This window comes from Choloepus didactylus, chromosome X (assembly GCF_015220235.1).
Source record: "Choloepus didactylus isolate mChoDid1 chromosome X, mChoDid1.pri, whole genome shotgun sequence".
In the NCBI taxonomy this organism is placed as follows: domain Eukaryota; kingdom Metazoa; phylum Chordata; class Mammalia; order Pilosa; family Megalonychidae; genus Choloepus; species Choloepus didactylus.
This window is the reverse complement of record NC_051334.1, coordinates 41,735,989-41,762,041: the sequence shown is the minus strand read 5'-3', so window position 1 is coordinate 41,762,041 and position 26,053 is coordinate 41,735,989. Positions and strand designations below refer to the sequence as shown.

Sequence of the window (26,053 nt, the reverse complement as noted above, 5' to 3'; positions counted from 1 at the left end):
GACAACAGAAAACTACAACCTACACTAAGAAAAAAAAAGTTATGGCCCAGTCAAAGGAACAAACTTACACTTCAACTGAGATACAGGAATTTAAACAACTAACGCTAAAGCAATTAAAAAAGTTTAGGGAAGATATGGCAAAAGAGAGGAAGCACATAATGAAAACATTGGGCATACATAAGGTAGAAATTGAAAGTTTGAAAAAACAACTGGCAGAATCTATGGAAATGAAAGGCACAACACAAGAGATGAAAGGCACAATGGAGACATACAACAGCAGATCTCAAGAGGCAAAACAAAACACTCAGGAACTGGAGAACAAGGCACCTGAAAGCCTACACACAAAAGAACAGATAGGGAAAAGAATGGAAAAATATGAGCAACACCTCCGGGAATTGAATGACAACAAGAAACACGGGAATGTACATGTCATGGGTGTCCCAGAAGGAGAAGAGAAGGGAAAAGGGACAGAAGCAATAATAGAGGAAATAATCAATGAAAATTTCCCATCTCTTATGAAAGACACAAAATTACAGATCCAAGAGGCACAGTGTACCCCAAACAGAATAGATCTGAATAGGCCTATGCCAAGACACTTAATAATCAGATTATCAAATGTCAAAGATAAAGAGAGAATCCTGAAAGCAGCAAGAGAAAAGTGACCCATCAGATACAAAGGAAGCTTGATAAGACTATGTGTGGATTTCTCAGTAGAAACCATGGAGGCAAGAAGGAAGTGGTGTGATATATTTAAGATACTGAAAGAGAAAAACCACCAACCAAGAATCCTATATCTGGCAAAACTGTCCTTCAAATAAGAGGGACAGCTTAAAATATTCTCAGACAAACAGACAATGACAGAGTTTGTGAACAAGATACCTGCTCTACAAGAAGCACTAAAGAGAGCACTACAGACAGATAGGAAAAGACAGGAGTGAGAAGTTTGGAACACAATTTTGGGAGATAGTAGCACAACAATGTAAGTACACTAAACAAAGATGACTGTGAGTATGGTTGAAAGAGGAAGGTTAGGAGCATGTGGGACAGCAGAAGGAAAGAGGAAAGATAAAGACTGGGACTGTATAACTCAGTGAAACCTAGGGTGCTCAACAATTGTGATAAAAGGTACAAATATGTTTTTACATGAGGGAGAGCAAATAAATAAATGTCAACATTGCAAGGTGTTAAAAATAGGGTGGGATTGGGGGGAAATACAATCAATGCAAACTGCAAACTATAATTAGCAGAAACATTGTATTATGCTTCCTTTAATGTAACAAAGGCAATACACCGAAGCTAAATGCATATGGAGGGGGCATGAGGGAGGGGAATGGGACTCTTGCATTGGTGAAGTTGTCTGACTCTTTATTCTACTTTAGTTTAATGCTGTCTTTCCTTTTGTTGCTTCCTAGCTGTCATGTTTTTTTTCTCTCTTTCTTTTTTCTTTTTCTTTTGTCTCTCTACCTTCTTTGACTTTTCCTCCTTCTTTGTGGAAGAAATGGAGATGTCCTTATATAGATAGTGATGGTGGTGGTGAATACATAAATACGTGACTATACAGGGAACCATTGATTGTTTACTTAGGACAGAATGTATGGTGTGTGAACAAAACTGTCTTAAAAAAATGGGTTGATGAAGAAACCTTGAGGGCACTATATTGAGTGAAATAAGACAGACACATAAGGACAAATATTGCAGGGTCTCACTGATATGAACTAATTATAATATGTAAACGCACAGACATGAAATATAATTTACCAAGATATAGAACGAGGCTAAAGAATGGGGGGCGGTTGCTTATTATGAGCAGAATGTTCAACTAGGGTGAACTTAAACTTTTGGAAATGGACAGAGGTGATGGTAGCACATTGTGAAAATAACTAACAGTGCTGAATGGTCTGTGAATGTGGCGGAAAGGGTAAGCTCAGATTCATGTATGTCAACAGAAGGAAAGTTGGAGGTTAAAAGATGGGAATGTATAAAACAGTGGATCTTGTGATGGACAGTGTCCGTGATTAACTATACAAATATTAGAAATCTCCTTCATGAGCTAGAAGAAATGTATGACACTATAACTAGAAGATAATAATAGAGGAGCATATAGGAAAATATATATACCTATTGCAAACTGTATGCTACAGTTAGTAGTATTTTAACATTCTTCCATCAACAGTAACAAATGTACTATACCAATATGAATTAATAATGGAGAGGGGTGGTTAGGGGTCTGGGAGGATTTGCATTTCCTTTTTTTGTCTTTATTTCTTTTCTGGAGTGATGAAAATGTTCTAAAAATTGGAAAAAAATTTGTGATGGATGCACAGCTGTATGATGGTACCATGGGCAATTGATTGTACACTTTGGATCTTTGGATAATTGTATGGTATGCAAACAATCTCAATTAAAAAATTTAAGTCAAGAATAATTAAAGGGATAAAATTAACAGTAAAAACAATATTCATGCCTTATAATAAAGACTTCTTTTAAGTGAAATTTGTCAGTTACTAGGCTAACTATGCGTAAAATCTGATATTTTAAAAACTAATCTCAACCAAAGGCCAAAGTGGTGTTGTGGCAGGGACCTGTGTAATATAACAAGGAAAATGCTGCATCAGGCTAACCTGGAAACTGGCACAGCATCCTTTCTACTATATTTTATTGGTCAGAAAAGTCACAGAGCCCAGCCAGATTGAAGGGGAGGGATCATAGATTCCACTTCTCAATGGGAGAGCTGACAAAGAATTTGTGGCTATCTTTAATCTGCCACACTATGTAATTTTTAAACTTAAAATTTATTACTTTAATGTTTGAGTGAGATTGTAGTATTTGATGCTGTTTTATTCCAAAGCAGTACTAAAATTCTACCTTAGAATCAAATGTCCTCTTTAAGTCACGGAACAGAAGACTAAAATAAGGACATATTGTGTTCTACAATTAGAAAGAGACTATTTAAAATCCAGTCTGGCACTGTTTTTTATAACTGAATTTTAATATTTTTGTAATCAAAGGATCGGAAAATTATTTTAGGCAGGCTGTTTTTTATAATATGATTTTGGCTCTTTTCTTAGAAAAAGTAAGTATTATAGGGAGATAAGTATTGGTTGCCTTTTGAATTGTAAAGCACTTTAAATTTTTAGTAAGAGGTTTAGGTCTGTAAAACAATTTGGAAGGACAGATTATTTGTCAACCAGAGGTGGACTGGCCACCAGAAAGCTCAGGAGTCCTGGAACACATAATAAAATTCTCGGGTAGGGAAATCCTTAGAGCTGACTGCACAGCTATTTTGCTTTCATCGGAATAGGCAGGTATAGATGGATTAACTGAAAAATTCATGAAATGACACATACTTACTATTGTTGGTTTTATAATGCATTTTAAAATGTCTTATTCTGAATCAAAGAAAAAATCTAAAAATAATGTTTCTCTATGCTTTTTATTTTACATGTAACCAGTTTAATTTCCATAATTCAGGGCAATCTAAATATTTGCTGGGTATCTAGAGTGAACATTTTATCACTCCAGATAATCTGGTCACATTAAAGGCCTCTTGCAGCCCAGTCAGAACAGTTATTTTTTTGTGTGTGGTGGGGAAGAAGGTGTGTCAGGCAGTATCCAATCAGGAGCAGAAACCTAGCAGTAATTTGAACAAGCTAATTTAATATAAAAAATTATTAATAGGAGGTGGGAGTAATGGGGAATTGGCTAGTAAGAGTTAGAGAACTTAAAAAGTATAGGAATAGCAGACATAGGTAACAACCATAATCCCAAGGGCTGAGATAAAACACTCAAGAAGCTTGCAGAGATGCTGGGCTGGTGGGACCTGCTGGCAGTCTGCCTTCTGGAGTCACGGGGAAGCCATCCTTAGGGAGGAGCTACACCTCTGAACTTGCAGCAAGCAGCTGATGGAGGCCGTGCCCAGGGGAAACTTTACAGAAAGGTACCCCACCAGTCATGTTCTGCTTCAAAACTGCCTGGGGTTCCAGAGAAGCTACCCAAGGAAAGGCGCCACTTGTCACTGGCACTGGGCACTGCAGATAAACCGCATACCCTGAGGGAGCCCGACAAGGAAAACACACTAGAACCAGGAAAGCAAGTCCTTTCCTCTTCCAGTGTCTCTCCAGCACCCTCTACTGACAAACCTTAATGTTGTGCCAGCTGGCAATAGAGAACTAGAGTCCAGCTGTAGTAGAGCAGAGCAGGTAATAAAGGGTGGATTTGTAGTTGAGAGAGAATAAATTGATAACTGGCATGAAGGGGAATTGTCTGTATGACAGAATAATTTTAAAAAGATATTGTATCAAAGCAACCCCATCTGAAATACTTGGCAATGTTTTCACTTTATTTTGATTTTTTTCCTCTCCTATCCTTTTCCCTTTAAATAATTAGTATCTAAATATTATAGCTTGTTTAAAAGTAGAATTTTTAGTATTGATTTTCATCAATTCAGCAAAATTAAATTTTTAAAATCAAATTCTACTATAAAAAAAACTTACACATAAATAGAATAGTCCCATGATTTGATTTAGAATATTGGATTAATCCATGTAGCATATTTCTTCCTGTGATATTAGGATTTTACATGTTACCTAAATAGATTGCATAGAGTAATATTGAATGTGCAAATAAGTTTTGGTGAAGGCATCAATATTCTGTGTGTTAAAGTAAAAACCAGGATGTTTATCTTGAAATCTTGGGGATGTATAATTCAGTGGTTCTCCCTGTTGCCTTAGGAGTGAATTGAAATCCTGATATTTGATTTTCTGGTCTTTGGTATCTGGATCCACATTACTAGGCCAATTGTATTTCCCCTTCCCAACATGAATCCTTTGCTAGATTTATTTAACAGACCTTTACAGACTTTTTACTATATGTCAGATACTGAGAAGACAAGAATGAATAACATGTTTGACCTACCCTAAAGGATATCACAGTACAGTCAGGGAGGCATGCATTTAAATAAGTGAATAATGGCCCCCAAAGATGTCCATGTCCAAATCTCCGGAACCTGTGAATCTGTTACCTTATATGGCAAAAAGACTTTGCAGATGTGATTAAGTTAAGGATCTTGAGGTGGGGAGATTATACTGGATTACCTGGGTGGGCCCAGTGTAATCACAGGGATCTTTATTAGAGGGAGGAAGAGAGATTTGAGTACAGGAGAGAAGGCAATGTGAAAACAGAAGCAAAGATTGGAGTGATATGGTCAAGAGCCAAAGAATGCCAGCAGCCTCTAGAAGTTGGAAGAGGCCAGGAATGGATTCTCCCCTGGAATCTCCAGAAGGAACCAGCCCTGCCGACACCTCGATTTTAGCCTGTAAGACTCATTTTGAACTTCTGACCTCCAGAACTTTAAGAGAACAGATTCGTGTTGTTTTGAAGTAATTTGATACAGAAGCAATAGAAAACTAATACACAGTGTAGTAAATATAACAGTGTACACATTCTCTGTTATAGTGCAGAAGAGAAAGTGATAAATTCCGCTGTGATGAGATGAGGAATTCACAAATGGACTTGAAGGGGGTAGGACATTGAAAGTAAAGGGAAAGTATTTACAGAGGTGTAGAGGAGTGAATTAGCATGTTATGTTCAGGAAAGTGCAAGTAGATTAGTTTTGTTAGAGCTGAAGGTATAAGGAGGGTGAGAGATGGACCAGTTAGGTTATGAATGTCTCGTGTGCATTGCTGAGAAGTTTGAACTTTATTCTCTAGGACTGGGGAACCATTGGTATGTTTTAAGCAGGCTAGTCACACAATCAGGTTTATATTTTAGACAAGTCAGGAAGTATTTGTCAAGGAGGCTATATAAGAAGAGGGTACCAGCTAGGAAATTGCAATGGTATGCAAAAGAGGTGCCTGAGTTAAAGATTTGGCAGTAGTCCTAGATGGAAAAGAGGAGGGGATAAATATAAAAAATAATGAGACTGAATCATCAGGGCTTGGTGATACAGAGCTTAAGAAAAATGAGTATTCTAGGAAATGCCTGTATTTCTGGTTCATATGACTAGTTGGATAGTAATGCTATTTGTTTTATCCAAATAGAGAATATCCAAGGGGAGTGGGTTAAGGAGGGTATTAGGGAAAATAAATGAGTTGAGTTTTGAATATGTTTAGTCTGAGGAACCTTTGAAACATCATAAATGTATCAACAGTTGTATCAGTAGGCAGTTAAAGATACTGATCTAAAACTTAGGACAAGGGTCTGAATAAAAGATTTGAGAATCTTTATCATGTAGGTGACAGATGAGACCATGGAAATTCATATGATTGCTTAAAGAAAAGACATTAAAGAGCCACAATAAAAGTAAAAGATCAAAGTCAGGACCCTGAGAAACACCTACATTTAAAGGATTGGCAGAGAAAGAGGAACCAAGAAAGAGAGAGAAGTAGGAGAGTTATCATCAGAGAATGCTATTACAGAAGCAGAGAGTGAAGAGATTTTCTCTGGTGTAAAATGCTATAAAGAGGCCAAGTGAGAGCTGTCCATGGAATTTGGCAACAAGGAGGTCATTGGGAACTTTGGTGAGAGCAGTTTTAGTAGTGCAGTGGGAACAGAAGCCAGACTGTGACAGGCTGAGGAAGAAATGGATAGTGAGGAAGTAGAGAAAGTAAATATAGAATAATTTTCAAGAGTCTAGACTGGGAAGAGAGAACAGTCGTAGGAGGAGGGGTATGTGGAATAGGGCTGGAGTTTAGAATGGGAGCGATTTCCACATCTTTTTATGCTGGGGGGAAGAGATAGAGAAAAGGAAAACTGATGTAGTGAGGTCTTTGATAGGTGGGGAGAGGGGTGAGCCCTTCTACTGAGGCAAAAGGAAAGACAGGGCACAGATAAAATTGGGTCTGTAGGTAGGAGGAGGAACCAAAGGACATCTTCAGCTGAAGGCCTGATTTGGTAAAGTAGGAAGCAGAGTCACTTGCTGAGAGTAGGAGTGGTGATAGAAAGCAGAGAGATAAGAGAATTTATACTAGCACTTCAGAGGAATGGAAGGGGGGATATGAGGAGAAATTGCTACGCTGCCTCAAGGGCCCAGTTGAGGCTGGGTGCAAGGAGTTTGTAGCAGCACTCAATCAAAATGCTGTTATGATTTTCCTTAGCAGCCCTAATTAGCCTACAGTTTTTAGGAGCTGGAAATTGTATGGGTAGATTGAGCCAGAGTGGGAAGTATTGCACATATTAGAGATGATGAACAAAGGAATCAAGCGAGTTAAAAGTAATCAAGAGACTAAAGTAATGGCAAGAAAAGAGACCATAGAGCTGGATGGAGACAGATTTCAGAGGTGCAGCTAAAGTTTTCTAGTGGCCAAAGTCTGGTCACCAGTCAATATGTGGTGGTACCACTCTAAGAGGGACTAGTGCAAGGGAGTGAATTTCAGCAAGACTCAGGTTCATATACTGGTTCTGCCGTTTATTAATTTTGACCTTGTGAAAGTTAACTTTACATAGTAAATGCTCAACAAATGTTTATAATTAAATAATGATTCAAGGAGTGGGAAGGTGTGATATGATACTTTGTTAAAAACACTATTCTGTCACAAAGAAACAAAATCAAGAATACATTTTCATTTAGGGCTAATGGCCAGTTTTGATCAGAACATTTTGCTTTGTCACATGGTATTCCAGATATTATGGCTGCATAACGAACACCTCAAAACTTAGTGGCATAAAATAACTATTTGTTATGCTCACAGATAATGGGGGTCAGTAATTTGGACAGAACAAAGTTGAGGTTAGATTTTCTCTGTTCCACAATGTCTGGGGCAAAAGGTGGAAGACTCCAGGGTTACAAGCTGAAATCATCTGAAGGGTCGCTACTCACATGTCTGCAGTTGATGCTGGCTGTTGACTGAGAGACCTTAGTTGGGATTCCTGGCCACACCTTATGTGGCCTGGGCTTCCTCACGGTATGACTGCTGAGTTCCAGGGTTGAATGTTGAGAGAGAGAGAGGGGGGGGGGGAGTGAGAGGGGGAGCCAGCCAAGCTGAAGTCGTATCTACCTTTGTGATCCATACTCGTAAGTCATGCAGCATCACTTCCAACATTAGACGGCTACATAGTCTCACTAAGGTTCAAGAGAATGGGAGATATAACATGTCTTGATGAGGAATGGCATGGTTCTAGAAGAGCATGAGGCATATTGCTGACTATTTTTGGAAAATATCCATTGTATTTTTAAAATTAGATATATACATTTTTAAATCAACTTCATTGAGGTATAATTTGCATACAGCATAATACACCTACTTTCATTTTACGATTCAATGAGTTATCAAATACGCATTTCTATGTAATCAGCACCACAATTAAGATACAGAACATTTCCATCATCCCCAAAAGTTCCATTGTGCTCCTTTGCAGTCAGTCTTCCCCATTCCCTGCCCCAGGCAACTACTGATATGTTTCTGTCATGATTGATTAGTTTTGTATTCTAGAATCTCATATAAATAGAATTGTACATTGTGTACTGTTGTGCATGCTTCTTTTGCTTAGCATACTGGTTTTGAGATTCATTCATGTCTGTTGCTTGTATCAGTAAACTGTTCTTTTTATTGCTAAGTAATATTCCATTGCATGGATAGAATACACATTTTTAATACATTTTCCTGTTGATAGAAATTTGGATTGTTTCTAGTTTGGGGCTATTAAAAATAAAGCTTTAATAATATATGTATAAATGCATTAAAAATTAAAGCTGCTTTGAATATTTGTGTACAAACCTTTAAGTGGACATATATTTTCATTTCTCTTGCATAAATACCTAGGAATGCAGTTGCTGGCTTGTTAAGAAACTGTCAAATCATATTCCACAGTTGTTGCACTATTTTTTAATTACCACTAATACTGTATGAGAGTTCCAGTTGCTCTACATCTTCACCAGTACTTGGTATTGTCATCCTTTTTTATTTTAGCCATTCTAGTGTGTTTGTAGTGGTATTTCAAGTGGTTTGCATTTGCCTGGTAACTAAAGATGTGGTTTTGGCCATTTGTTTATCTTCTTCATACAGATCTACCAATTTTTTTTATTGGAGTGCATGTTCTTTATATTGCATTGTAGGAGTTCTTTATATATTCTGGATACACTTCATTTGTCAATAGACATGTTGCAAGTATTTTCTACCAGTTTGTAGCTTTTAAAGAGAAGTTTTAAGTTTGATCAAGTCCAGTTTACCAGTTTTTTTCTTTCATGGTTCATTCTTTTTGTGTTCTAAGAAAACTTTGCCTACATCAAAGTTGTCAAGATTTTCTTCTACATCTTCATCCAGCATTTTACTTTTGGCTATTAGTCTAGGTCTGATCCATTTTGACTTGAGTTGTATATAGTGTGAGGTAAGGGCTGAGATTCATGGATAGCCACTTGTTACAGAACCATTTGTTGAAAAAGCTACCCTTTCCCTGTTGAATTATTTTTGTACCTTTATCAGAAATAATGTGTTGATCTGCTTCTGCACTTTTTATTCTGTTCCAGTGATCTATATGCCTATCCTTATATCAAACCCACACTGTCTTGATTACTCTATATTAAGTCTTAAAACGCAGTAGCCTAAATCCTACAATTATTTTCAAAAGTATTTAGGTTATTCTAGGTCCTTTACATTTCCATAAAAAAAGGTAGAATAAGTTTGCCAGTTTCTACAAAAAAGCATGGTGTTTGGATTGGAGTTACTTTGAATCTGTATATTAATTTGGGGAGAATGGAGATCTTAACAGTATTGAGCCTCCAATACAGGAACATAGTATATTTCCCCATTTAGTTAGATCTTTAATTTCTCTCAGTGATATTTTGTAGTTTTAAGAGTGGAGTTCTTATACACTTTTTCATTGAATTTATTTTTAGGACTTCATGGTTTTGATGCTGTGGGAAATGGAATTGGTTTTAAACATTTTATTTAACAATTGTTTGTTGATAGCATATAGAAATACAGTTGATACATGTACATTGATCTTATATTTGGTGTCCTTGCTAAATTCACTTATTAGTTCTAGTAGCTTTTTTTTATTCCTTAGGATTATCTGTGTATGATTGTGTTGTCTACAAATAAAGACTGTTGTGTTTCCTTACATTCTTGTATGCCTTTCATTTTTTTTTTTCTTACCTTAATGCCCTGGCTAAGAAATCTGGTTAAATGATCTTAGGGGAAAAGTATTCAGTCTTTCACCATTAAGGAGGATGATAGCTGTAGGTTTTTCCCCTGTATTATGTTTAGGAAGTTGTTTTCTCTTCCTAATTTGTTGAGACTTTTTATCACAAACAGGTGTTCGATTTTTTAAAATGCTTTCTCTACATCTATCTATATGGTTGGTATTAATTGAATCAGGTTATACTGGTCTCATATAATGAGCTCTTTTATCCTTTACTTTCTCAAAAAGTTTGTGTTAAGTTGATAATACTTTTTCTTAAATGTATGGTAGAATTCATAAAGCTGTCTGGGCCTGGGATTGTCTTCATGGGGAGATTTAAAATTACATATTCAATTTCTTTAATAGATACAGGGCTATTTGTATTTTCGATTTCTTGTAACAGTTTTGGTAAATTGAGTATTTCAGGAATCTGTCCAATTCATTTTAATTGTTGGATTTATTGGTGTGATATATCTGTAGTGATGTCTTCTTTTTCATTCCTGATATTAGTAATTTGAATCTTCTCTTTTTTTCCTTGATCCATCTAGCTAGGGTTTGTCATTTTTATTGATCTTTTCAAAGAACCAATTTTTAGTTTCCTTGACTTTATTGTTTGTTTTCTGGCTTATTGCTTTTGCTGTTTATTGTTTTCATTCTTTCTTTATATTTTGGATTCAATTTGCTCTTTTTCTGTCTTTCTTAAGGTGGAAACTTAAATCATTAATTTCAGGCTTTTCTAATATAAGCATTTACAAGTATAAATTTCTAACTAAGATTTGCTTTGGCTGCAACTCCACAAATTTTTGTTTTTTTCTTTTTTAATTTCCTTTGTGTCTTGTGGGTTATTTTGTAGTATATTTTTGAATTTTCAAATATTTGGAGCTCTTCCAGATACCTTTTTTATTATTGCTTTCTAATTCAATTCCATTGTGGTTAGAGAACATACTATGTATGATTTCAGTCTTTCTAAATTATTGAGACTATTTTATGTCTGAGTCTTTAGTCTATCCTCATGAACATTTCATGTACTCTTGAAAACAATGTGTATTCTGTTTTTGTTGGGTAGAGTGTTCTATAACGTATACTAGGTTCATTTGGTTTATAGTGTGTCGTTCAGGTCTTCTGTATCCTTACTGATTTTCTCTCTACTTTATCAATTTTGAGAGGTGATTATTAAAGTCTTGCAACGTAATTTTGATTTTATAATTTCTCCTTTCATTTTCATCAGCTTTTGCTTACTATATTTTTATAGATCTATCATTAGGTTCAGATACATTTTATGAGTATTATATTTTCTTCATAAATTGACACTTATCATTATGAAATGTCTCCCTTCGTCCTAAAGTCTACCTTTTTTTCTATTAATATAGCCATTTCAGCTTTCTTTTTTTTCCCTTTATTGGAGAAGTTGTGGGTTTACAGAATAATCAGGCATAAAATACAGGATTTCTATATACTACTCAATTATTAACACCTTTCATTGGTGTGAAACATTTGTTACAATTGATGAAAGCACATTTTTACAATTGTAGTATTATCTGTAGTCCATGGTTTAACTTATGGTTCAATGTGTAGTGCAGTTCCATGAATTTTTTTAATTTTTATTCTGTTACCATATATACCGCCTAACATTTCCCCTTTTAACCACATTCAGATATATATTTCAGTGCTGTTAATTATGTTCACAATGTTGTGCTACCATCACCACCATCCCTTACCAAAACGTTGCCATCGTTCCAAATAGGAACCCTGTACATTTTAGGCCTTAAATTCCCATTCCCTATTCTCTCAGCTTTCTATTAGCCTTTGAATGGTATGTCTTTTTTCATCTGTGCTGGTTTGAATCTATTATGCCCCCTGCAAAAGCCATGTTCTTTAATGCAATCTTGTGGGGGCAGACTTAGTCTTTTGATTAGGGTAGAACCTTTGGATTAGGTTGTTTCCATGGAGATGTGACCCAACCAGCTGTAGGTGAGACCTTTTGATTAGATCATTTCCGTGGAGGTGTGACTCCACCCATTCAGTGTGGGTCTTGATTAGTTCACTGGAGTACTTAAGAGAGCTCAAGAGCTGACACAGACGCTGACACTCGTAGACACTTGGAAATGCAGACAGAAGGATGTTTGGAGATGCTAAACTAAGAGCTGAAGCCCAGAGTTTGCCTTGGAGAAGCTAAGAGAGGACCCCCAGATACTTAGAGAGAAACACCCTGGGAGAAAAAAGCAAGGATGCACAGGAGCCGAGAGAGAGGAGCAAAGACAGAAGCCCAGAGACATTTTGAAGAAAGCCATTTTGAAACCAGAACCCAGGAGCAGAGGACCAGCAGACGCCAGCCACGTGCCTTCCCAGCTGACAGAGGTGTTCCAGACGCCATTGGCTTTTCCTCAATGAATGTATCCTCTTGTTGATGCCTTATTTTGGATACTTTTATGGCCTTAGAACTATAAATTTGTAACCTAATAAATCCCATTTATAAAAGCTGATCCATTTCTGGTATTTTTATAATGGCAGCTCTAGAAAACCGGAACACCATCCTTAAACTTTTAATCTATCAGTTTCTTTACATTTAAAATAACGTTTCCTATAGACAACATAATGTTTGACTTTGCCTTTTTTTCCATCCATTCTGATGATTTCTGACCTTTAATAGATGTATTTAGACCACTTACATATAGTCTAATTATTGATGTGGCTGGGTTTGAGTCTATCATGTTTTATTTATCTTCTGTTTCTCCTGTTTTTTTTTTTCCCTTTTCCTGCCTTCTTTAGAGTATTTTTTAATGTGCCAGTTAATTTTCACTATTTGCTTATTAGCTATACCTCTTTGTTGTTTCGTTTTTGTTTTTGTTTTTTTGTGGTTGCTCTAGGGTTTAAAATATACATCTTTAATTTAGCACAGTTTGCCTTCAAATAACATTATACCACTGCACATAAAATAGAAACTCCTTACAACACTATACTTCCATTTGGCCCTTTCCCATCCTTTGCACTATTGTTTTCATAGTTTTTGCTTCTACATAAGTTATAAATTCCACAAATATTGTTACCATTTTTAAACAGTCAGTGGTCTTTTCTTAGACAGCTTTATTGAGGTATAGTTGACGTCTAGTAAACTGTACACATTTAAATTGTATAATTTGATAAGTTTTACTTATGCATACATCCCTTAAATCATCACTGCAATTAAGATATTGAACATATTCATAAGGCATAAAAGTTTTCTTATGCCCAGTTGTAATCCCACCCTTCTACCTCTCCCCATTCCCACTCTCCCACCAATAATGTACAAGAATTGTTTCGTGTGCTTATTTTCTGTATATTTTCTGTATATTTTCTTTGATGAGATGTCTATTCAAATCTTTTGCCCTTTATATTTTGGGTTGTTCGTTTTCTTATTCTTGATGTTTGAGACTTCTTTATTCTGAATATAAGTCCATTATCAGATATATGATTTTGCAAATATTTTCACCCAGTCAGTGACTTTTGATTCTCTTAACAGTCTTCTGAAGATAAGAAGTCATTAATTTTGATGAAGTCCAGTTCATCAATTTATTTTATCCATCATGCTTTTAGTGCTTATTTCTAAGAAATCTTTGCCTAACCCAAGGTCAGAAAGGTTTTCTCCTATTTTTTTCCCTAGAAGTTTAATAATTTTAAGTTGTACGTTTAGGCCTGTCATCCATTTTGAATTAATTTTCGTATATGGTATGAGGTTACTTCCTCCTCCTCCTTGTCCTCCTCCTCACATATGGATATCCAGTTGTTCCAGCACCATTTATTAAAAAGACTGTCTTATCTCCATTGAATTTCCCTTGCAACTTTGTTGAAAATCAGTTGTACATATGTGTGGGCCACTTTTGAAACTCTATCCTGTACCACTGATCTATTCGTCTATCTTTATGTCAGTAACATACTGTCTTGATCACTGTATCTTCATAATAAGTCTTGAAAGCAAGTAGTGTTAATATTCTTTGTTCTACTTCATCAAAATTGTTCATGCCTTTCTTTTGTATTTCCATATGAATTTTAGACTTAGTTTGGGAATTTCTGCAAAAAAAAAAATTATGCTGGGATTTTTATTGGGATTACACCTAATACTGGCAATTCTCACTTTTACCTGGTACCACATTAACTAAAACGTGTGTGTATCACAACCAAGGCCTTGCTCTGCACAGCTCCAATATGTACTTGTTTCAAACATGGTACTGTGCAAAGTGAGGACTGTCTGAATATATAATAATTTGGGAGAACTGATATATTAACAATATTAAGTCTTCTGACCCCTCAACCCATTACCTCTCTTTTATTTAGGTTTCTTTAACTCTCAGCAACATTTTATTGTTTTTAGTGTAAATGTCTTTCACATCTTTTGTAAGATTTCTGTTTCATATATCTGGTACTATAATGAATGGCATTGTTTTATTTCTCAAATTTCCATTTCCAATTTTTTTCCTGCTAGAATATGAAAACACAATTGATTTTTTATCATAATTTTTATTGTAGAATATAATATATATACATTACAGTGATAACTTTCCGAGTGCAATTTAACAAGTGGTTAGAGAGCAAATATCAAGGAATATTATAGGTTACAATTCCACAGTTTCAGTTGTTTCCTTATTATGAAATGTAAGATATATACAAAAAGGTAATATCTTTCAAAGTATGATTTAACTAGTAGATATATAGGAAATTTCCAAAGTTATTATGAGTTATAGTACCATGGTTTCAGTCATTTCCTTATTGTGAAATCTAACATATATACAAAAAGGTATAGCTTTCAAATTACAATTTAACAAGTGACTATATAACTAATTTCAAAGGATGCTATGGGTTACAGTTCCACCATTTTAATTTTTTCCTTTTAACTATTCTAATACCCTAGCAACTAAGGAAAAGAAAATTATATAAAGATGCAGTATTCATAATCCTTTGTTTAATTCCATCTTGTCTATTGCTACCCCTTCCTCTAGTTTAATCACTTTTCTGATCTTCAGAGATGTCTAGGCAGTGACCACCCTAACCTGTTCATGTTGAGAAGGGGTGTCAACTTTATGAGCAAAGGGGACATATCTAGTTGATGTCACAATTGATTTTTATGGATCAGTTTTGTATTCTGAAATCTTGCTAAACTCACTTAGTAATTTTACTAGCTTTTTGTAGATGGCATTGGATTTTCTACATAGACAGTTATGTTATCTTGAATAAAGACAGCATTAATTTTTCTTTTCCAGTCTGGATTTGCCTTGTTTGGTTTTCTTCCCTTGTTGTACTGGCTGGAACCCCTAGTATAAAGTTGAATAGAAATTCTGAGAGCAGACATTATTGTCTTATTTCTGATCTTAGGGGGAAAACATATGATCTTTTACCATTAAGTTTGATGTTAGCTAAAGGTTTTTTATAGATGACCTTTATTAGATTGAAGAAGTTCCCTTCTATTCCTGGTTTGCTAGGAGTTTTTAAATAAGGAACACTTAATGAATTTGCATATCTTCCTTGTTCAGAAACCATGATAATTTTTTGTTTATTATTCAAATTTTAATGTCTGTGCTGCTGAAGTGAGCACATATTAACCTGTTCATCTATTGTTGGATTTGTTTTGCTAAAACGCTGTTTGGAATTTTTGCATCTATACTCATGAGGGGTAGTTTGTAAGGGTAGTCTGTAGTTTTCTTTTCTTGTAATGTCTTTGGTTTTGGTATCAGGTTAATGATGGCCTCATAGAATGAATTGGGACGTATTCCTTCCTTTTCAGTGTTTTGGGAATGGTTTGTGAAGAATTGGTATTATTTCTTCATTGTTTGTTTGGTAGAAGTCACAAGTGAAGCCATTTTGGACTGGAGTTTTCTTTGAAGGATGATTTTTTATTTTTATTTTCACTTTTTATGCAATTTTATTGAGATATATTCACATACCAGATCCTCATTCAAGGTGTACAATCATGCTATCACCATATAGTTGTGCATTCATCACCACAATCAATTTTTGAACAATTTCATTATTCCAAAACAATAAAAATAAAAATAAAAAAAGAACACCCAAAACATCCCATACCCCTTGTGATGGTTAGGTTCATGTGTCACCTTGGCCAGGTGATAGTACCCAGGTGTCTGGTCAAGCAGGCACTGGCCTAACCATTACTGCAAGGGCATTTATGGCTGGTTAATAAACCAGAAGGCTGGTTTATTAAATCATCAGTCAATTGACTGCAGCTGTGACTGATTACATCAACGAAGGGAGTGTCTTCCACAATGAGAGAATGCAATCTGCTGGATTTAATCCAATCAGTTAAAGGCTTTTAAGCAAGACAGATAGAGGACCTTCACTTCTTCGGCTGACCAGTGAAGCGTTTCCTGAGGAGTTCATCGAAGTTGTCAGTTCGTTGCCTGAGGGGTTCATCGAACGTGTTCATCAGAGTTGCCAGTTTGCTGCCTGAGGAGTTCATCGAACATCTTCATTGGAGTTGCGAGTCTGCTGCCTGCCCTACGGAATTTGGACTCCTGCATACCCACAGTTGTGTGAGACACTTTTATAAATCTTATATTTGTAGATATCTCTTGTTGATTCTGTTTCCCTAGAGAACCCTAACTAATACACCCCTTATCCCCCCTATTTATTTATTCTTTGTTTTCTTACGCATCTGTCCATACACTGAATAAAGGGAGTTTCAGTCGTAAGGTTTTCACAATTACACAGTAACACCTTAAGAGCTATATAGTTATATAGTTATCTTCAAGGATCCAGGCTACTGGATTACAGTTCATCAGTTTCAGGTACTTCCTTCTAGCTATTCCAATACACTAAAAACTACAAAGGGATATCTATATAATACATAAGAATAACCTCCAGAATGACTCTTGACCCTACTTGAAATCTCTCAGCTACTGAAATTCTATTTTGTTTTATTTCTCTTCCCCCTTTGGGTCCAAGAAGGCTTTCTCAATCCCATGATGCCAGAGCCAAGCTCATCCCCCGGAGTCATGTCCCATGTAGGGGGGAGGGCAGTGAGTTTACCTGCTGAGTTGGCTTAGAGAGAGAGGCCACATCTGAGCAACAAAAGAGGTTCTCTGGGGGTGACACTTAGGGGCAATTATTAGTAGGCCTAGCCTCTCCTTTGCAGCAACAAGCTTCACAACGGCATGCCCCAAGATTGAGGGCAAGGGCTTGGTCTATTGAATTGGTAGTCCCCAATGCTTGCAAGAATATCAGGAATTCCCCAAGTGGGGAAGTTTAATATTTCCATGTTATTCCCCAGTCCCTTGAGGGCTTTGCAGATATTTTTTATTCTCTGCCCATATTACTCTGTGATGAATTGGGGTATCACACTAACCTGTACAAACCAACAAGATCTCACTCCTTATTCAAGCTTCCGTGTAGTTATGGTGTTCAAATAAACTGACCATACAAGTTAATTAGATAGTGTGCTGCAGATGATGTAAATTTTGCACTAAATAAACATCTCTTCCTTTGGTCTCACACAGAAGTTGAAGTTTTAAAACACTGTCAGTATTGTCCTTTACCCTTTAGTCTGATTTGCCTTAGTCATAACCAGATCAGCTTCATTCATATCATTAATTGAAGTCTGATCTCTTTTTCAGTTTTTTTTTAACAGTTGCTGTATGGGGTAATACTGACTTTCATTGCTGCCAAACTCTGGTTCTGAGTCTCAGGTGTTACACAGATACCCAAAGTTCCAGGGAACGACCAGGTTGTATACAAAGAACCTAACGTCTCAGAATTCAGAAATAACCATAACAACTCAGGAATAGATGTGACTGCTGTAAGAGCTTACAGTCTAGAAACCTTTACAATAAACCTTCCCCTGATAACCTTTGCTCTCAAATTCAATTCTCAGGGTTTGTGCATTATAGTTAGTCCATATTAGTGAGGCGTTATAATGTTAGTCTTTTCATTTCTGGCTTATCTCACTCAACATACTGTCCTCATGGTTCATTCATCTAGTTGCATGACTTACAACTTCATTCCTTCTTGCAGCCACTCAGTATTCCATTATATGCATACACCACGGTTCACCCTTCTAACAGTCAATGTACCCATGGGCCACCTCCATCCATTGCAAATTATGAATACTGCCACCATAAATACCAATGTGCAAATGTCCATTCATGTCTCTGTTTTCACTTCTTCCAATTATTACCTAATAATGGGGTTACAGGACCATATTTCAACCCTATACTTGACCTCCTGTTGGAACCACCACACTGCCCTCCAGATGGGCCACACCATTCTTCTTCCCTACCAAAGTGAATAAGTACATTCCTCTCTCCACATTATCTCCAGCACTTGTATCCTTCTGTTTATTATTTAAACAGTTTTATTCACACAGCATACAATCCATCCTAAGTAAATAATCAGTGGTTCCTGGTATAGTCACATGGTTATACACTCACCACCACAATCTATATGAGGATATTTCCATTTCTTCCACGAAGAAAGAAGAGGAAAAACAATGAAGAATAAAAAATAAAAATTTTTAAAATAAGAAAATAAAAAGCAACAACAATATCACCAAGAATCTCATAACCCTTTCTTATATCCTCCTCTTATTGACATTTAGCTGCTGTATATTGCCTTTGTTAGTTTCATGGACATATATTACGATATTATTGTTAGCTATAGATTCTAATTTTACATTGTTTTTTTTGCCATATACCATCCCATTTTTAACACCTTGCAATGTTGACATTCATTTGTTCTCCTTCATGTAAAAGCATTCTTATATTTGTACATTTAAACGCCATCATTGTCCACTCTAGGTTTTGCTGGGTTATATCTTTCCTTCTGGTGTCATACATGCCCCTAGCTTTCCTCTTCCAACCCTACTCACACTCAGCTTTGTTCAGTGTACTTACAATATTTGCTACTGTTTACCATTTTGTCTTTTGGATTTTATATGTCCTATCTTACTTTGTTTTTATTTTTTTTCCTCTCTGTATTAGTCATGGTTCTGTAGGGAAACAGAACAACAGGAGATTTCTGTAAATACGAGATTTTATAAAAGCATCTCATGCAACTGTCGGGATGCATGAGTCCAAATTCCATAGGGCAGAATGCACGAGTCCAAATTCCATAGGGAAGGCAGCAAGCTGGCAACTCCAATGAAGGTCTTCAGTGAACTCCCCAGGGGAGGCTGGCTGACTGAAGAAGTGAAAGTTCTCTCTTCTCCCTTAAAATTCAACTGATTGAGTTAAATCCAACTGATTGGATTCTCTCACCATGGAAGACACTCCCTTAGTTGATCCTATATGTAAATAGCCACAGATGCAATCAACTGACTGATGATTTAATAAACCAGCCTTCTTTATTATTAGCCACACGATGTCCTTGCAGTAATGGTTAGGCCAGTGCTTGCTTGACCAGACAACTGGACACCATCACCTAGCCAAGTTGACACATGAACCCAACCACCACAGTCCACCCCTTGTCAACTTGGCAGCTATACACATCACCTTAAACCATACTTAATCTCTAAATAGAACACAATAACAGACATATGTTTCGCCTAATAATACTCAACTGTCTTGTGTTCAACTGGAAACACACTAAAATCTCTCCAGAATAGGGTGCAAATTCTTGGTAATATTCACTCTTAAACTTGATACCCTATAGCTTAAATACTATGAAATGAACAATATAACTTTTGTCATGTGATAAGGGGAAAAGATAGAGAAGAAAACAAAGATATTTGCTTTATGTACAAATACAAACATATTCATAACAAAACAAAGAGGAAATATTCATAACATCACAGTCCTCATTTCTGTAACTGGTCATGTGGTAGTAGTTCATATTTATCACTACCTTCTTCCACTGCCCTCAGCAAGCACTTCAGCTGGCCATGGTTCTTTGCCAGGTTGGGTGGCCCAAGCCTTCATTCCTGAAGTTTCTGGACCATTTAGTCCTGCTTGGATAGGGTTGTTGCAGTTTTCCATTGACTTTAATCACAGGGCATGGTAGTACTAAGAGACACCCTAGGGCATCTCCTGTATTCCAGGAAAACTCTTCTTTACCTCCATTGTGTAGTTGCAGTCCTATTTTCCCTTGATAGTCAAGATCAGTCACCCCAGCCAGTACAGTAATCCCCTTCCTTGCCTGTTAATTCAGATGCATGAGAAGCCCAAAGTGGCCAGGTGGCAGTCTTAACATACAATTCAGTGGAATCATTGTTGTGTCTCCTGGTAGGAGCACTCCTCCTTTTGGAACTAAGACCTGTAGACCAGCAGAGATTATGGTTTCAGGGACAGGAAGGAAAAATTTTTCAAGTGGATCACTAAGGGTGTTAGTGAGTGATGCCATTCCCATTTCCACCCCTTGATTCCTGACTATGGGAGAAATGGCACCATAGAGTGGATGCCGATTCAGAGCATAGACAGCCTCCTGTAGAGCACTGCCCCAGCCCTGCAAGGTATTGCCACCTAGTTGGCACCATAGTTGAGTCTTCAACAGGCCATTCCACAGTTCTGTCAACCCAGGTGCCTCTGGATGATGGGAAACATGGTAAGACCAGAGAATTCCATGAGCGTGTGCCCATTCCTGCCCTTCATTTGCTGTGAAGTGGGTTCCTTGGTCAGAAGCAATGCTGTGTGGAATACCATGACAGTGGATATGGCATTCTGTAAGTCCACGGATGGTAATTTTGATGGCAGCATTGCATGCAGGGAAGGCAAACCCATATCCTGAGTATGTGTCTATTCCAGTTAGAACAAATTATTGCCCCTTCCATGATGGAAGTGGTTCAGTGTAATCAACCTGCCACCAGGTAGCAGGCTGATCACCTCAGGGAATGGTGCCATATCAGGGACTGAGTGTGGCTCTCTGCTGCTGGCAGATTGGTTACTCAGCCGTGGCTGTGGCCAGGTTGACTTTGGTGAGTGGAAGCCCATGCATAACCAACCTTGGTGAGTGGAAGCACATGCATAACCTCAATCCCTACCACCATTATCACTTTGTTTATGAGCCCATTGGGCAATGACAGGAGTGGTTGGGGAAAGAGGCTGATTGGTATCTGTACTGGTTTGAAACTTATGAACCCCAGAAGAGCCATGATCTTTTAATCAAATCTTGTTGGGTAGAACCTTTTGATTGAATGTTTCCATGGAGATGTGACTCACCCAACTGTGAGTGACACCTTTTAATTAGATTATTTCCATGGAGGTGTGGACCCTGCCCATTCAGTGTGGGTCTTGATTAGTTCACTGGAGTACTTAAGAGAGCTCAAGAGCCAACAGAGATGCTGATGCTTGGAGACTCGGAGATACAGACAGAAAGACATTTGGAGTTGCTAAGCTAAGAAATGAAGCCCAGAGTTTTCCCCAGAAAAGCTAAGAGAGGACCCCCAGACGCTTAGAGAAATGCCCTGGAAGAATAAGCAAAGATGCACAGGAGCTGAGAGAGAGAAACTAAGCGAGATAGAAGCCCAAGCAAGGATGCACAGAGGCTGAGAGACAGAAGCTAAGAGAGACAAAAGCGCAGAGACATTTTGGATAAAGCCATTTTGAAATGCAGCCGGGGAGCAAAGGACCAGCAGACACCAGCTACGTGCCTTCCCAGCTGACAGAGATGTTCCAGATGCCATTGGCTTTCCTTCAGTGAAGGTATCCACTTGTTGATGCCTTAGTTTGAACACTTTTTATAGCCTTAGAACTTAGGTTATTTGTAACCTAATAAATCCCCTTTATAAAAGCCTATCCATTTCTGGTATTTTGCATAATAGCAGCATTAGCAAACCGAAACAGTATCCACAGAACAAGTCATCTTATCCACTTAAAATATTCCTCTGCTGAAATCACCCTCTGGTGGCATTCATATGGGATGCAAATAACTCATGGTTTTTGCCCACTCAGAAAGGTCTATCCACGTAACTCTTCCCCAGACTTCTTTGCCACCAATTTTCCAATCATGTTCCTTCCAAGTCCCTGACCATCCAGCCAAACGGTTAGCAACAGCCCACTAATTAGTATACAGACACACCTCTGGTCAGTTCTCCTTCCAAGCAAAATGAACAACCAGATTCACTGCTCAAAGTTCCACCCACTGGGAGGCTTTCCCCTCACCACTGTCCATCAGGGACATCGCTGAAAGGGGCTGCAGAGCTGCAGCTGTCCACTTTCAGGTGGTACCTGCATATCGTGCAGAACCATCTGTAAACCAGGCCCGAGTTTTCTCTTCCTCAGCCAACTGATTGTAAGGAACTCCCCAAGAGGCCATATCTCTGGTCTGGGAAAGAGAAGGTAATGTAGCAGAAGTGAGGGCCATGGGCATTTGGGCCACTTCCTCATATAACTTAACTTGTGCCCTCAGGACCCACTCAAGCCCTATCTCATATATACCATTTCCATTTTATGATGGAGTGATGCTGTGCTCGCTGAACTTTATGGCTCGGCAGGTCAGACAACAGCCAGCTCTTGATAGGCAATTCAGGTTTCATGTTAACCTGGTGGCCCGTGGTTAAGCGTTCTGTCTCGACTAAGGCCCAATAGCAGACCAAAAGCTGTTTCTCAAAAGGAGAGTAGTTATCTGCAGAGGATGGTAAGACTTTACTCCAAAATCCTAAGGACCTGCATTACCACTGACACTTCAGCACCATTGGATTAACTGGATCATATGGTCCAAGTGGCAGAGCAGCTTGGACCTGTCACAGAGCCTCCTATTTTTCCAGTCCCCACTCAAAACTAGATGCTTTTTTGGTCACTCGGTAAATGGGCTGGAGTAGCACACCCAAATGAGGAATATGTTGTCACAAAATCCAAAGAGGCCAACTAGGTGTTGTGCCTCTTTTTTTGGTCATAGGAGGGGCCAGATGCAACAGCTTATCCTTCACCTTAGAAGGGATATCTCAACATGGCCCACACCACTGGACACCTAGAAATTTTACTGAGATGGAAGTCCCCTGTATTTTTGCTGGATTTATCTCCCATCCTCTGACATGCAAATGCCTTACCAATAAGTCTAGAGTACTTGCTACTTCTTGCTCACTAGGTCCAATGAACATGGTATCATCAATATAATGGACCTGTGTGATGTCTTGTGGGAGGGAGAAATTATCAAGGTCCCTGCGGACAAGATTATGACATAGGGCTGGGGACTTCATATACCCCTGAGGTGGGACAGTGCAAGTATGCTGCTGGCCTTGCCAGCTGAATGCAAACTGTTTCTGGTGGTCTTTACTAATAGCTATTGAGAAAAAAGCATTTGCCAGATCTATAGCTGCATACCAGGTCCCAGTGGATGTGTTGATTTGCTCAAGCAGTGATACCACATCTGGAATAGCAGCTGCAATTGGAGTCACCACCTGGTTAAGTTTACAATAATCCACTGTCATCCTCCAAGACCCATATGTTTTCTGCATAGGCCAAATAGGAGAGTTGAATGGGGATTGGTGGGAATCACCACCCCTGCATCCTTCAAGTCCTTAAGAGTGGCATTAATCTCTGTAATCCCTCCAGGAATCTGGTTTTGCTTCTGATTTACTATTTTGCTACACAGGGCAGTTCTGTGCCTTCCACTTGGCCTTTCCTACCATCATAGCCCTCACTCCACAGGTCAGGGAACCAATGTGAAGATTCTGCCAGTTGCTGATTATGTCCATTCCCATTATGCATTCCAGAACTGAGGAAATAACCAGAGAATGGGTCCAGGGACCCGTTGAACCCACTGTGAGACGAACCTGAGCTAAAACTCCATCAATCACCTGACCTCCATAAACCCCTACTGGTGGAACAAAGTGACGTTTTGTGTCTCCCGGAATTAATGTCACTTCTGAGCCAGTGTCTAATAATCCTCAAAGTATCTGATCATTTCCTTTTCCCCAATGCAGTTACCCTGGTAAAAGGCCATAGGTCTCCCTGGGAAAGTCTGGGAGAAAGGTTAACAGTATAATTTTTGGCAGTGTAACAGAGTCCTTCCTCAAGGGCACCCAGCCTTCCCCTCATTCAAGGGGCTCTGGGTCTGTAAACTTTTAAGTCTGGGAATTGATTAAGGGGCTGTGATTCTCTGTTTTTGTAATTCAAGTTACTTTTGTTCACTTGACCTAGAATTCTTCTGCTTATATAGATCAAGCAAGAGCTTAGTAGACTGCCCATCGATTTTACTTCTAGTTACCCCATGATCTACTAGCCAATGCCATAAGTCTCTGTCAGGCAGATTATTCTGACTGCAGTTTTGAGCCTGCTGTCCATTATGGTAGCCATGCCTACCTTGTCTTTGGCGATTAACTGCTGCCACATGGCTTCTGCTGACTTGGGATCCAATTATCCCCATTGTGTTTAAGGATTCCAGCTCAATGACAGCAGTTCCCACAGTAATATCTGAACTACAGAGAAGGGTGACTACAGAGCTCTTCAGGGATGATGGAGCTAGTCTCACAAATTTATTCTTTACAGTGCTGATGAAAGGTGTTGTTCTCTAGACATTCTTGGGGTGTGTGAGCAGGTCTTCAATGATAAATCCACTGTACCATTCCAATCTCTCTAAGCCTTTGAATCCCCGCCTCTACATTATACCAGGGCAGTTCTGGCATTTCAGCCTCAGGTAATGTCGGCCACCTTTTGATCCATGTTTCAGCCAACCACCCAAATAAACTGTTAATGCCCTTTCTAACCCCTCGAGCTACAACATTGAATGCAGAATCTCTGCTTAGTGGGCCCATATCAATAAATTCAGCCTGATCAAATTTTGTATTTCTTCCATCATCCCACACTCTTAATATCCATTCCCACACATATTCCCCTGATTTCTGTCTATATAAATTGGAAAACTCATGCAGTTCTTTTGGAGAATAGCTTACTTTCTCATGGGTCACACTTTGTACCTCAGCTTTCAGGGCCTATTGGGACTTTAGTCTAGTTATAGATCTTGAAGAAAAGATTGGTGGTGGGAGTGGGTCATGAAAAGAATTAAAAATATCCTTCAATTCAGTTACCTCAGGGTATTCCATTACAGTTTATCTGATGAAACAGGATTAATCTCTCCAGACAGAGGAGTGAGGGCTGCTTCCTCAGGGAAGGTGATTACAGGTTTACCAGGCACTAAAGAGTTAATCTCTTTAGGTGGAGGTTTGATGGCAGACTCTTCAGGGCAGACTGGGGGTCAGGAATCTGTTTCCTCAAGGCAGGCTGGAGTTCAGGTAGCTGTCTCCTCGGGGCAGGTTGGAGATTGGTTGACTCTTTTCCTCAGAGTATGCTGGAGGTTGGGGAGCTGTTTCCTCAGGGCAGACCAGTACAGGTATATCTAGCAAAGACTCAGCAGAATCCAGGGTCCCAATGTCCCCACTGCCATCATTATCAACCCATATGTCCTCATCCCAATTTTCACGATCCCCTTCTTTTGCAATCAAGAACAACAGACACCTTGCGTGGTTGAGATTTTAGTTTATGTGGTAAATCTACTACTCTCATCATGAGACTCTGGGTCTGGTTTTCAGAGATTTCAAGCCTTGGGCCACAAGAAATAAGCTTTTCTTTCAGGACACACATAGAAACCTTTACATCTTTCATACTGTATTTAAGTTGCAAATTTGAAGCCTTCAGCTAATCCCTTTCTCTTATAACTGTATCCAGTATATGTAAAAACAACCAGCCAACATCTTTTTACCTCAACTCCACAAAACTCTGTTAAAATGTCAAAAATACTGTTACCCAGAGCCTTGCCCCAAAGAAGAGTATGATTAGGAGAATCATATGGTGATGTTTTTCATATATATTGCCAACTCACACCATGGACTGTCAGTGCCATCTTCATTATTAGAGATAGAGTCATTAGTGCCTTTGAAAACTGAGTGTAAAAGCCCATTTTAAGATTTCGTTTCTCAAGAACCACTTGCAGTACCAAGCTGTATTAGTCAGGGTTCTCTAGGGAAACAGAGCCAACTGGAGACATCTGTAAATATGAGGCTTTATAAAATGTTTCACGCAACTGT

The 26,053-nt window shown here is 38.2% G+C and overlaps 1 protein-coding gene and 1 non-coding gene across 7 annotated transcripts in view; one reads left to right on the top strand and one right to left on the bottom strand.

Annotated features, from left to right (window-relative positions):
• CASK (calcium/calmodulin dependent serine protein kinase) overlaps window positions 1-26,053 on the top strand; it is a 524,745-nt gene that overhangs the window by 168,288 nt on the left and 330,404 nt on the right. The window lies entirely within an intron of this gene.
• Window positions 15,576-15,682, bottom strand: LOC119523882. Its single transcript, XR_005214687.1, has one exon. It is a non-coding gene; the product is annotated as a U6 spliceosomal RNA (small nuclear RNA).